Genomic DNA, 15,285 nt, shown 5'->3' with positions numbered 1-15,285 from the left:
TCATATAATTATCTCCTGCTCCTCCCAGACATAGTCTAAATGCTGCCATTCTAGGTGGTCACTATCAGAAGCTAAGGCTTGGCATAAAAATGGCAGTTACCTGCCATCCCTAGACTAGGTCATACAAGAGTAGGGAGGGGAGGTTGTGACTTGGGAACACTGGGGACTCAGGGCTGGAGTCTGGAGTAGTGGAACTAATGCCAGAGGCTACTGTGAATGGGGTTGAGGCTGTGAAGAGATTCTCTTCCCTAGTCAGGGTCAGGGTCGGGTCAGTTCCAGATGTGTGCGGGAGAGCTGAGCAGGGGTGGAGACAAGGAGAGGCTGGAACAGATTACTCTCTTCCTTGCCTAAGGATGAGTGAGAGGAGGCTGGTGAGATGATGATCAGAAGGATGTGATGGTCCTGCACAGGCCCTGCTGGACTTAGGGGCCCATCTGATCTAGAGAGAAAGCTTGGCAGATAGGGGGTTGCTGGTGGGCATGGGTGTCACTGGGTAGGACATGCAGTAGGCATCAGGACTGGGCATCTTCGGCAATGGAGGGCCAGAGAAGACAAGGCAAGGCAAGCAGAGGTATCAGGAGTCAGGTCTTCAGCACCAGAAGGGCCAGGCAGTCCAGGCGGGCCAGGTAGATAGTAGGTGTTGGTGAGGTAGGTTTGAAAGGGTGATGCCAAAGGTCAGTTTGAAAAGGGCAAGAAGACCAGAAGGAATCAGAGAAAGGCAAACAGGTGCTGCCAAGGCCCAGCAGGACAGGGGCTCACAGCAGCACTAGGAGAGGAGGATGGGGCTCTTCCCAGCTGCGGCCATGGAGTGTCAGGAGCCTGCACAGGCACAGTGGGCCATGAGCAGCAGGCGGGGTGATGGTCATGTACAAGAAATATGGCAATGTCTGAGAGAGACACAGAGCTAGTTTAGAGAAAGGGAAGTTCCAGTGGAGGAAAGGAAGTTCTACAAACACAAAATGTCAGCAGCTTTCAAGCTACTAGCTGGCACTGACCATTTTACTGGTCCTATTCACAAAGCAGAGTTCTGGGCAGAAAGGGTGGGATATGAGGTGTGGTTTACTCCGCGTTGGCATCCTTGGAACAGCAGAAGAGGAACTGAGTGAGCTGAAGTGTTAAGTGGGGAGTGGACTTAGGGACCAGCTCCTGTATTTGGGATAGCCAGTATCATTATTTTTCCCTTTGGGTGATCCTGTGTTGTATACAAGAGCATGTTTGGTAGATGTTCTACTATCTTTAATAGGACTCATTGGACCCAAACACAATCAGGGTTTTGCTTGCTATATTATAGTCCCTCTTATCTGAAAAATAGTGTTTCGAGAAGCAAAATTGGAATTTAAAATTTATGCCTTTATTTATTCAATTATCCAGCAAATATTAACTAAAATACCAGCCAGGAATCTTAGAATAGATCCTGCCTCACAGAAAATGAAAATTTTAACAAAAAGTCTCTCCCAATCATGCTGGGTAAAGTCTCTTCACAATCTAAATGATCTATAGTGATGTAGTGTGTGAATAATAATACAAAAAGTAAAAATAAAAAAGAAAGGAATTTTCTCAGATTAATAAAGGGCCTTAACCAAAAAAAGAAAAAAATGAAAATAGTAATTTTTTGTTTCTACATTCAAATTCTGAACTAACTGAAAAATAAGACAAACGGTGAGGAAGATGGAGACCAAAATATCATAATTAGGATTGATCAAATCTTGGTTGAAAGATGTAGCTTGTAGTAAGAGCAAATGGACTTGTCAAACATCTAGTCACAGAAGGTGCTGGATGCTCCCAGGCCACCTCCACACCACGTAGGGCCTATACCAGATCAGGGAGCACCCTGGCTCCCAAGGGGAAAAAGGAACAAGCTGAGTCCAGCCAAGCATGCCGTTTCTTTTTCCCAGAACCACTCATCAAATCAAGTCACATTTCCTGTCTAGGGTTAAATAAGTTGAGAAGGATGGTGACAGGAATCTTACATCTCCACATTCCTTCTGAGATAGGTAAAAATAACCCCCCTAGGCATCTCAGGGGACAGAAATAATAAGGTAGTTGAAAGTAGTTGGCACTTACTGAGAAATTACATATGCTAGGCATTCTTACAAGCACTTTTATGTCTATTGTATCACTTGGTTCTTAAGAGAACCACATAGAATATATACTTTTATTGTACCCACTTTAGAAATGAAAACCAGAAAGGGTTAGGAACTAAACCTAAGGTTACACAGCTAGAAGGAGGTGGCTATGAGACTTCATTGAAGGCAGCCTGACCCCAAAGGTCCCTCTTAGCCTCCAACAAACAGAACATAGGACTTGCCTCAGCATGGTAGAGAGAATACTGGCTCATGTGTGACATCATTTGGAAGGTGAGAGGTGCAGATAAAAGGCTACACTTACTCAGAGATGAAAGAGAAGTCATCAGACTAGTGGCCCGGAAGGTCCTTGTTACCCAAGCATAATTGATTCCGAGCAAAGTCTCCTGAAATGGGGGCATGGGAAAGCCAATCGTGTGAAAACAGTTTGATTGGAACCTTGTCTTGAAAAATCAAACTAAAAATTATGAAGATGATTTTGTCTTTGATTTAATACAATTTAAGTTGTAATTACAACTTTGCACTAATTTTTAGGATGAATGAAACCAAATCCAGGGTTGATTAGAGAATTTTTTGCATAACTGTCAGACAAAACTTTATAAGTTTATATAAGATAACCTTCTTCACCTCACGTTTGACTTTCAAAAGGGGCTGTTTTTTTGCCAAAAATGTTCAAGGGCTTTATTGTTTGGCATTCAAATCATTGTTTTCTATCTTTTTTTGTTGTTGTTGTTAGAGGGTACATGCACTGGCTAGAGAGAGATGGGGAAAATAAGAAAGCAATTCCTTGAGCCCTGATAGGGCATGCACCCCTTCTCCTCTCAGGATTTTGGGCACGCACACACATGTGCCCCATGCATTTTTTTTTTTTTTCACTATAGGGCGCGTGCGCTCGCCAGACAGACAGAGAGAGACATAGAGACAGAAAGCGAGAAATCACCCCCCAGGGGGGATGGTCACGCCGCAATCCCTTCTCCTCCATTCTCCTCTCGGGATCCTGGGCACGCACGCACACGTGCCCTGCGTGAGTTTTAAGCCACCGGGTCCGGGACACGAACCGCGGTCGACTACGTGGGAGTCCAGCGACATAGCCATTACGCTAACTGCTGGTTCCCCCCATGCATTTTTCAAGGCACTGGGTCTGTGACTCAAACTGCACAGTCAGCTATATGAGATCCAGTTGCCTTAACCACTCTGCCACTGGCTGGCCCTAAATCATTGCTTTCTTTCTTTCTTTTTTAAATTTTCTTTTCTTTCATTTGTTATTTATTTATTTATTTATTTAAATTTGACCAAAGAAACAGAGAGAACGAGAGAGAAGGAGAAAGTGAGAAAGCAATCTGCCAGGTCCAGGACTCGAACCATGGTCTGCCATGTGGGAGTCCAGCACCTTAGCCACTATGTCACCTGTGGTCCCCTAAATCATTGCTTTCTAAAGCTTCTTCAGAGTTATAGTTCTCTTTGATACTATCTTGTTATGTGTCATGACTTAACAGAATAACAATAATACATTCATTGATTTAATGAAATCACTCCTCTTTCTCAAGATTCATCATTTACTTCGCAATCAATTAACTTCCTACGTGCATTATAATGTGAATGTTCAGGACAGCTTTCCGTCAGAGACTAGGGTTAACCAGGGTCAAGTGGGACTGCTTTTACTAGGAGTCAGTTCCTGAGTCAGTATTTGCATGATAAGACCATTCTTATTTTTCTATGCAGCCAGGAGCTCTGAGACACAGATAAGAAAATGCAGGTAACAAAGGGAAGGACTTAAAAAGGAAATGGCATTTGCATTGGGCCATCAAAATGAAAGGATTTGGACATGCATAGATCAGGGAGCACTGCCTTACTCTCAGGAAAAGCCATGATACATTTTTGTATAGACATAGAACGTCATGACTTTTCAGACAACTCAATACTAGGCACAGCATCAGCAGAGTTGGTTAAGTGAGAGGTGTGTCTCAGGAGCAGCAAGCAGATCCAAGGCAAATGTTGGAGAGTGATGTAGATCGTGTTGAGCTAGGACAGGTTGGTTCACATCACAGAGGACTTAGAATAATGGACTTTATTTTGTAAGCATTGGGGAGCCACTGATAGCTTTGGATCCTGAACGCAACATGGAGTTTGGCCCAGATTAGAAGTTAAAACAATTGGGACCAGCAGAAGGCGTAATGGTTATGCCACTGGACTCTTATGTAGTCGATCATGGTTCGAATCTCGGACCTGACAGCTTAAAAACTCATACTGGGCATGTATGCGTGTGCCCAAGATCCCAAAAGGAGAATGAAGAAGAGAGGATAGCGGCATGGCCATACCTCTCAGAGAGTGATTTCTCACTTTCTGTATCTCTGTCTCTCTGCTGAGTGCAGGCGCCTTATAGCAAAAAAGAAAAATAAAATCCCTTTGCCTCTCACCCATCCTCTACCATCTACTCCCCTCCATTATAGTCTCTAGTATCTTCACTTACCCTCCCATGTGGAAAACAATATGAAGATTACTCAAAAACCTATAAATAGACTTACCATATGATCCAGTAATCCCATTCTTTGGTATTTATTCAAAGGACAGGAGAATACTCAGTCAGAGAGACACACCTGCATGTCTACGCTTATTGCAACATTATTCACAATTGCTAAGACATGGAACCGACTTATGTGTCCAAGAACCGATGACTGGATTGAAAAACTGTGGCACACATATATTATGGAATACTACTCAGCCATAAGGAACAATGAGACTCTGGACTCTTGTCATTTGATTCATAGCAGATGAATATAGAAGACTTCATGCTGAGCGAAATAAGCCAGACTCTTTTTTTTTTTTTGAGAGGTTTCACTGTAGGGAGCATGCGCTCACCAGACAGACAGAGAGAGACATACAGACAGAAAGCGAGAAATCACCCCCCAGGGGGGATGGTCACACCGCAATCCCTTCTCCTCCATTCTCCTCTCGGGATCTTGGGCACGCACGCACACGCGCCCGGCGTGAGTTTTAAGCCACTGGGTCTGGGACGTGAACCGCGGTCGACTCCGGGGGAGTCCAGCGACATAGCCATTATGCTAACTGCTGGTTCCCGAAATAAGCCAGACTCCAAAAGACACACACTGTATATTATCCACACTCACTACATACTGAATGTCTTCTGATCTTTTTTTTTTTTTTTTTTGGAGAGGCTTTCACTATAGGGTGCGTGCGCTTGCCAAACAGACAGAGACAGAGAGACAGAAAGCGAGAAATCACCCCCCAGGGGGGATGGTCACGCCCCAATCCCTTCTCCATTCTCCTCTCGGGATCTTGGGCACGCACGCACACGCGCCCGGCGTGAGTTTTAAGCTACCAGGTCCGGGACGTGAACTGCGGTTGACTACGTGGGAGTCCAGCGACATAGCCATTATGCTAACTGCTGGTTCCCAATGTTTTCTGATCTTTTAGTAACAGCAACCAAGTGAAGCTCCCTGTTTGGATGAGCCTGTTTGTGTCTGCGTGCACATGTGCACACACGTGATCATGTGCTCACAGGTATGTTAAAGAACTAAGCACAGCCAACATTCCTTAGGCAGTAACAAGGTTTTTCTGGGAGAAACAAGAGCTCCTGGGACTCTCTCAGACAGACCTGACTGCTGAACTGCACTAGGGAACTCTCCCAGCCCTTAGTATCGAGGGAGTTATTTAGATTTCTTGCTCTGTAATTGTGATGATTAAAGACCTGCAAACTCCCTCTTTTTTTTTTTTTTTTATAACAAACCCAAAGGTATGCCCAAAAAACGATAGAATTTGAAATATGTATAGGCAATGTTAATACCCTCTGTGGTGACTTTCCAGGTGGGGAAGAGGGAATAAAAAACAATGAATGCTAATTAGTTTACATTAATCAAAATTGTACTTGACCCTCCCCCCCCCTTCTAGAGCTCTTAAATGTGCAGGAACAGGTTATTCAAATTTCACCCCTGTTTTTCAAAAATTAATAAGGGCCATACATTAGTGAAACATTCTGCCTGCTTCATAGAATATATTAGTAAAGGTTTTAATTACTGAAATTATACAGTCATAAAAAGATGATTTAATGAAAGCAATCGTATCATTTGCATTCGGGGCCTGCCTGCACGCAGACATTGTGAGGAGCAGTAAATTACACTGAAGTGCAGTCAGATAATTACCACCATTGTAATTCTGCCTGAGGACCCAGGCTCAAAGAACTCCCAGTCCCAAGTAAATACCTGTGTGTGGGACGAGAAAACCAGCTCCATTTAAGAAGGAGGATTAGAGATGACAACTGAGCTTTAAAATTCCTTTTCTTTCCCAGCACCTAGAGCCTGTCTTCGCTGGAGGAATCCATTATGACCTCACCTCAGATAAGGGAAAATTAATTGGTATGCTCTTTTGTTAAAGAGGGTTTTGTGATGGTTAAAATAATTAGAGCCAAGTCTGGAAGTGATGGCTTGGGTATAGAATAATGGCAGATTATTTATTCACATATGACAAGATAATAGTTGTGTACGTGAAATTGAGTGCAGGGAAGGGTTAGGGTCAGGGTTAGGGTTCGCAAAACCAGACAGGTGGAGCTAGACTCCCTCCCTCTATTCTCTCCTGGGCTCTCCCCGCAAAGGGAGGGGACAGGCATGAGTGCCATGTGAGCAACTCTGATGGAGGCCCTTGAAAACCCACTAAGGAACCATATGGAATTATTTAACATGTACTGCTGGCGACCAGTTGGAAGGGTCAGAGGCATGAACTGTTTTATTCTGCTTAGATTTATACCAACCCTAAGGTGTACATTTTGGTCTCCCAAGTTGAATTCTACAAAGTCTCCCTCCTCTACAACTCTCTCCTAATAAAATGCTCCCCACCCTATAGACTCTTGGGATCTTCTTTTAATGAGCTCATAATGCCAGGACGGCAGGAACCAGGGACACACTTAGGCCTTTGCTTCTGTCCTATGAATTAAATCAGCTAGTGTTCACTGTGAACCTGCTACATAGAAGATACTGTAGTGGGCTAGCATAGAGTGTGGGGGTGACAGTACTTTTAGGGCAAGGTAGGTTTGCATTAAAAAGATAAAAATTCAGGGGCTTAATGATATGAGAAAACACAACACATTTAGATGATTGAAGTACAGCATTCTTAGAAGAGGTTGCATTGAATGAAGGACAGGGAGGAAGTGGGGTTGGGGATCTCCAGGAGGAGGATACTCTGAAGGGTCTTCAAGAAATTCATGGAAAATGTGTATTATAAAAGACTCTACAGGGACCAGCATGTAGCATTGCAGTTATGTTGCTGGACTCCCACATGGCTGACTGTGATTTGAGTCCTGGACCGGATGGCTTCAAACTCACGCTGGGCATGTGTACGTGTGTGCTCAAGATCCCAGGAGGAAAATGGAGAAGGGATTGTAGCATGGCCATCTCTGCTGAGGGATGGTTTCTCACTGTCCCTGTCTCTCTCTTTCTCTGGCAAGTGCACGTGCTTCTTAAAAAAAGGTGGATTCAAAACTTTTGCACCAAAATAAACTTGTACTTTAAGTCCGTTTTTTTTTTTCATTAACATTTGAAGTTACCTTGTACATGGACAGAAGGCAAAGGTGAGAAAGGTGAGGGGCAAGTGGAAGAAAGCAGGGAGTGGTCTATTTTGGGTGGAGCCATCAAGCACTTGGTGGAGGAGAGGGGCAGAGGCAAGTGGGTAAGAAAGGCAAACTTAAGGCCCCGTGGAGGCCTTAAATTCCTAGCCAAGGAGTCTGCACATTATTCAGGCAGTAACAGGGAAGGGCCGATGGCTTCAACTGAAGCACATGAGTGAGGCTACGATTTAAGGCAGGAGAGCCAAGAAGCGGGGGACCACTGGGGTTTTGCTACCGCGGTTGTACAAATGAGCCAAGGACAGCTGACAGGAGGGAGAAGAAAGGCTTGATGGAAAAGCTCTAATGCTTCAGTACCTTACAACAAGCCCAAAAGAGGGAGAGCATGCGGTCTGACTTGTGCATTGCGTCCTTGGGCACAGAGCCAGATGCTATGGCACCTTGAGGGTTCTAGGACTCTGGAGGTGGCTGCAGGTGTGGTTGGCGAATGAATGCAGTTGTTCCAGGGTAAAAGACTAAGTAGATTACTGAGGCCAAGTGAGAGGATCCCAGACCTCCTAGAGGAACGTTACAAGAGACCAGGGAATTAATTCAGTAAGTGACACCAACCAGCTAAGGATAGGTTATATGAGGCAAAAATCTAGTTTTTCCAGGTCTCCTGAGTTTTTTCTTTTCTTTTTTTCCTTTGTTTAAATAAAACTATCAAGTATTTTATTCTACATTATTTACAGGTCATAAAAGGCCATAGCAGTTTTTTAACATATAAACCCTTTCAAAGTAGAGCGTACTGGGACCAGTAGATGGTGTAGCAGTTACATTGCTGGATTTCCACATGGCTGGTTTGAGTCCCAGACCTGGTAGCTTCAAACTCACGCTGGATGCATGTGGGTGCGTGTCTAAGATCCTGGGGTGAAAATGGTGGAGAAGGGATTATTGTGTGGTCATCCCCTTGGAAGGGTGATTTCTTTATATATTTCTTTATATATATGTGTGTGTGTGTGCATAAAGAAATGTAGTATATTTATATATATAACCTCATCTTTAAGAAGAAGGGGTTACTACAAAGGATTTACAAATAACAACATTCTAATGTCACTGAACGATACAAGCTAGTCCCAAGCACTTTCATTTAAGCGAGAAGGTAATCTAGGTTTCCAAAGCCATTGCATGGGAGTTCAAACATTTGCTAGTACAGAACTCACTTGATAAGGAGGTGGGGGGTCAGACTCAGGTCAGGAGGGATTCCATGGCTGGTAGATACTGTGCTACACTGCTCGATGCCTCCTCCCAGAATGAAGGCTTTATTCCTCCACTTGCCACCCATTTATAGCCAAGGGCTGTGTGTTGCTCTCAACTGCAGAGAGCTGGCTGGCCCATTTTATGTTGCATCCCAGGGCTAAGCTATACCCAAAGATGAGGCAGAGGTACAAGTTCCTGGGACCCTTGTCTAGCTAGACAACTTTGCAGGGCTGTCTTACCTCCAGAGCGCCCTGGAGAACGGGCTGAGGCCTTTGGCGGTGCTTCATCACTGTTCCTCCTGTCTGGTCCTGCTGCCTTCACTCCACTTCAGGCGTGCAATCCTATGTGATTCCTGTTGCTACTCCACAGCGGAGTACATGTGACAAGGCCAAGACATGAGCCATGGCTATTACATCTTATGGGAAGCTTAAGAAAAGCAGTTAAAGACTAGCATTGGGGATTTGAAACTTTAAGGTTGTAGCCCCTGGTCCCCATCCCACATCACTGGCTTGAAATCTTAGGGCTCGGGAATGGTATAATGGCTGTGCATATTTCCAATTCTTAGACAAATTTACGAAGAGTAAAGTCTTTCAAAAATACCATTTTCGATGATCCAAACTGGTCAAATAATGGGAAAAAAACAAGGAAGTATACAATTTAAATCGGTCATAGGATATTTTAAAAAGAATTAGTTATTTAACTTTATTATTATTTTTAAAATTTGCTGTAGGGCACACATGTGAGAGAGAGAGAGAGAGAGAGGGAGAGATAAAGTCACTAGGTCTGGGATCAAATTGCGGTTGGCCATGTGAAAGTCCAGCACCTTAACCAACTCGCCACCTGCTGGCCCCCAAAAAAGAATTTAATAATAAATTTAATAATGAAAAATGAAGATAGGAATTTCAAAACATTTGTTTTGAAAACAGGATAGACACCAACCTAGTTTCTATGGAGCTAAAATTAAAAGGGTAAAAGTTCATCAGTAAGAAAAAAACAGTGAAGACTTGTTTGTGGTTTTTCCAAATCCTGTTTTGATTGCTTCCTTGTGGAATTGTGTAAGAGAGCAAATGGAGCCAGCTCTGAGGCCTGGAGGTTAGGGCAGCCAGATCCCACGTAGCTGACTGCACAATTTGAATGCTGGTCCCAGCAGCTTGAAAAACACACCAGGTGTGTGCATGCATGCCCATATCCCAATAGGGTAGAGAAATGGAAGAGAAAAGATTGCAGCATGACCACGCCCCATTGGGGGTTACTTTTTCTCTCTCCCTCTATTTCTGGCTCTTTCTCTGGCAAGTGCACACACACTCTGGCAAGTAAAATAAAAAAAAATTTTAAAGTAAATGAGTTGAAAGCAGATGTATAGATTGCCCATGAGATTGAGCAATTTATTTTCCTTCTCTAAACTCCAAGTTTCTTATTGTGTCTTGAGACGTTTAGGTTGCATCAGTTTCTCCAAGTTGTACTTCATGAAACACTGGTGTTCCATAAGCCATTAACCAGTGTTATGTGCAAGAAATCTATGAGTAAGTCTGGGGAGAACTACATGCTGTCGTGCCCTTTTGAATACACACAATACATGTGATATATTAAAGTACTGCTTCTCAGCATTTTCGATATCATTGCACAGACAGAAAATGATGATGTTCTATTTTGACTGCTCACTGGAATAAACAGGAGGAGATTTTCATTTACATACATTACATTTTTCTTTACATTATATGCTTACGATTAGAAAATGAAACACAAAGTCTCGCTTTTTGAAAATAATTTTTAATGAGGAGATTAAGCTCGCTATCCCAAACTTCACATTTTAATATTAGGCTCTATATTTGAAATGGCAGCCTATAAATCTTACCCAAGATTTTAATAGCACTGGAAATAAAGTTTATTTGCACACACACATGGTAGCAAAGACAGCACAGTATCTCTCTTCAACTGGCAGAAATGTTTTCCTCACCATTAGTCAGAATTTAGATAATATGATCTCTTTAAATTGTATTTTAAGGGTAAGATGATTCTATAAATCCGGCAGCTCCTCCATTTCTTTTATTGACAAATATAGTATCTTAGGATAATGTGAATGGATTTAGAATACAATCAAACTTGATGATATTGAGTGCTTCTAAATAATGATGGAGCTTTCCCTAAGCCTACACAGATGCTCCCCTATTAGTTTTTAATCATTCTTAGGATTCACATATTAGGCCTGATTAATATTACTTGTAAATTACATTAACTCCACTTGTCTAAAGTTCAACTTTTGTTTTGAATACATAAACTTTATCTATGCACATGTGTATGTTTTTATGCAGTTGTTCAAATTTTTAATTAATTTCAACCAGATGTTCAAAAATTGTCAGTTAAACCATTTTTAAAAAGCCACTAACTATTCTTTATTATCCTTACATAGTGTGAATGATTCATAAAATAATTTTCAATAATTCTTTTTACTTATATATTGCTGACAATGCTTTCTCTGGCCAACCATTTTAGTGTGAAACATCAGAAATGGGTATTCTGATACCAATTATTTGGATAAAGCCGAAAACAGATGGGACTGTGTAGTTTGGCTTTTGTCAGATTCACTCTTATTATGGTATCTTTCAGTCCAAAATTCAGATCTATTGGTAAACTTGTTCATATGAGGGCTTTTCTGTGAATAAAACAAGATATTATTTGCATCCCATGGTTGTCAGAAAACACTCAGTGTACCAACTTTACTTCTGCCTGTCACTGGTGCTGTATCATCAGTGCACAAATTTATGCAGGGTTCCCATGATGTTTGTTCCGATGTTTCCACTTACCTGAATAGTTCATCACCTGTGGTTTGTTTTGGTACTTCTTTGCAAAACAAATAAAATTCTTTCAAGCCTTTTTCTTCAGGGATTCTAGCCAGTGTGATTACTGAGCACAATTACTAACATCTGTAGATTCATCAGCTGAAATGGAAACATTTTGATTCAGCAATTTGCCTGTATGCCATTTGAAATGCCATGATGTTCTTACAAGAGTAAAAACATTTTCAAATATGAAAGGGGTCCCCCATTCCTATTTCGTTGCTTCATTGGTCCCAAACAGGGCTGACAACTCAGGCAGCTGGGTAAAATGAGCCATTAGGTAATTGTCAGAAGCATTTTGGTTTTTAGTTATTAATTGCATGATTTTATATATAGCTTCTTGAGTTTGTTCTGATAATGTTATAACTGATCTTTTTAAAGTTATTTGTGTCTTATTTTGCACTTGGAGATACTGAGAACATTTTTTTTTCCTGGTTAAGGTGAATGTTTTGAGATAACATACTGACATAGTTTGCTTAGGATTTGTTCTTTCTTTTCCTTCCTTCCTTCCCTTCCTCCCTTCCTTTTCCTTTTTCTTTTTCTTATTGTCAGAGGGTGTGTGCATTCACCAGAGACAGAGAGAGGAACTTCCCAGTGTGAGGTGGTCACACTGCAATCGCTTCTCATTCATTTCTCAGTTATGTCAGGATTTGCGGCATGTACGCACATACACATGCCTAGAGTATTTTTCAAGATGCTAGGGCCAGGGTTTGACCTTGATTGATCTTGTGGGATCTAGCTTCCTTAACCACTAGGTTATGGGGCTGACTCTGCCCATCAAAAAAAAAAAATGTTGTTGTCAAGTTATGGGAGTTTATATGTCTTGGATATTAATGCCTTATCGAATGTTTTGCAAATACTTTTTCTCATTCTGTAGGTTGTCTCTTCACTTCATTGACTGTATCCATTTAAAATTTTAAAAAAATTACCAGAGGGTACATCTCTCACCAGACAAGAGATGGGAAGACAGAGAGAAAGGGAGAGAAAGAAAGCATCACAGATTGGGATGTGGTCACATTGAAATCTCTTTTCCTCCATTCCCATGATGTTTGTTCCGATGTTTCCACTTACCTGAATAGTTCATCACCTGTGGTTTGTTTTGGTACTTCTTTGCAAAACAAATAAAATTCTTTCAAGCCTTTTTCTTCAGGGATTCTAGCCAGTGTGATTACTGAGCACAATTACTAACATCTGTAGATTCATCAGCTGAAATGGAAACATTTTGATTCAGCAATTTGCCTGTATGCCATTTGAAATGCCATGATGTTCTTACAAGAGTAAAAACATTTTCAAATATGAAAGGGGTCCCCCATTCCTATTTCGTTGCTTCATTGGTCCCAAACAGGGCTGACAACTCAGGCAGCTGGGTAAAATGAGCCATTAGGTAATTGTCAGAAGCATTTTGGTTTTTAGTTATTAATTGCATGATTTTATATATAGCTTCTTGAGTTTGTTCTGATAATGTTATAACTGATCTTTTTAAAGTTATTTGTGTCTTATTTTGCACTTGGAGATACTGAGAACATTTTTTTTTCCTGGTTAAGGTGAATGTTTTGAGATAACATACTGACATAGTTTGCTTAGGATTTGTTCTTTCTTTTCCTTCCTTCCTTCCCTTCCTCCCTTCCTTTTCCTTTTTCTTTTTCTTATTGTCAGAGGGTGTGTGCATTCACCAGAGACAGAGAGAGGAACTTCCCAGTGTGAGGTGGTCACACTGCAATCGCTTCTCATTCATTTCTCAGTTATGTCAGGATTTGCGGCATGTACGCACATACACATGCCTAGAGTATTTTTCAAGATGCTAGGGCCAGGGTTTGACCTTGATTGATCTTGTGGGATCTAGCTTCCTTAACCACTAGGTTATGGGGCTGACTCTGCCCATCAAAAAAAAAAAATGTTGTTGTCAAGTTATGGGAGTTTATATGTCTTGGATATTAATGCCTTATCGAATGTTTTGCAAATACTTTTTCTCATTCTGTAGGTTGTCTCTTCACTTCATTGACTGTATCCATTTAAAATTTTAAAAAAATTACCAGAGGGTACATCTCTCACCAGACAAGAGATGGGAAGACAGAGAGAAAGGGAGAGAAAGAAAGCATCACAGATTGGGATGTGGTCACATTGAAATCTCTTTTCCTCCATTTCTCCATCCTGTCAGAATTTTTGGCACACGTGCACACATACACAGGCACACCTGGTGCATTTTCCAAACTACCAGTTCCAGGACTGGAAGCCCATTGGTCAGTCATGTGGAATCCAGTCACTAGGCCATGGGGCTCACCCAATGGTGTCCTTTGAGGCACAGAGGTTTTAAATTTTGGTGAAAATTAATTTATTTGTTTTTACTTTTATTGTCTATACTTTTGGTGCCATTGCATCATTCTGATAACTTATGCATGTCAATGAGGCTGAGGAAAAGAAGAGTTATTAAGCATTTTAAAAGTCCATATTCCCAGCAACAGACATTTTAGCACTTAATTAGTGACTAACTTTTCTATTTTACTATGACTTTGCTCATGGACCTGATGGATTTTGCTGTGTCTCTATTACAGAAAAATGCTAATTAGGTAGCTCTGTATTAAAATTTCTGAGAAGTCCTAAAAAAAGAAACAGGTTTAACTTTATTAAATCTAGAATTTTATGGACTTATATGAAAGCATTTATTATTTTAGAGAACATTATACAGATTAGTAATGTTTCATAAAAGAGAGTTTGATAAAACTTGGATTCACTGAATTTTCAACATTTCTGAGCCTATTTCAAATGGGTGGTTCTGCTGATCTGGGCCATACTTAGCTTACTTCAGCTGAGTTCATTATGAACCTGTAGTCAGTACACAGCTGGGCTGATTGGACCTCAGCTGAATAGACTAGTACAGTACAATTCAGACTTATTTTCATGGCAAAAGCTGTGGTCTGAGAGAGAATAAACGTATTAATACACAAAGTCTTTTAAAGCCGAGACTCAGACTTGGCACATGTCACTTCTGCCACATTTTTTTTTCTTATCTATTTCTCCCATGAGAGAAAGACATACACAGAGAGATACAGAGACAGAGAGACAAACAACCCCAACAAAGTTCTCCTGTCACAATCAATCCCCAGATTCAGCTGGCCTGGATCACATGCCTGGCATGAACCCAGGACCTTTCCTATAGGGGTACAATTGCATTACCACTGTGCTGCCACCTGCCACATTTTATCAGTCACAGTAAGTCACAAGAGCAGTACTGGTCTGAGGTGATAGGGGACAGATTCCATTACTTGGTGGAAGGAGCTGAAATGTCATATTGCAGTGAGAGGAATGAAGGGTTAGAGACATTTTTTTGCAGTCAGTCTTCCACAGTGGTGCTCATGGCAGTTGCCCAACTCAAAACAGAGTCTACCCTAATTTCCAAAGATTAGACAAGAAACGTCACTTCATTATTCTAGAATTATAGTGAAGCCTGGCCCCCAGATACCTGAGCTTGGGGCAGGGTATACCATGGGTGTCCCTTCCCCCACATCACTCACCCAAATCATACCTCCTCTTTTCAATTTTTTTTTCTTTT

Source organism: Tupaia chinensis, unplaced genomic scaffold (assembly GCF_000334495.1).
Source record: "Tupaia chinensis unplaced genomic scaffold, TupChi_1.0 Scaffold150175_1, whole genome shotgun sequence".
Classification (NCBI taxonomy): domain Eukaryota; kingdom Metazoa; phylum Chordata; class Mammalia; order Scandentia; family Tupaiidae; genus Tupaia; species Tupaia belangeri.
This window is presented reverse-complemented; position numbering follows the sequence as displayed.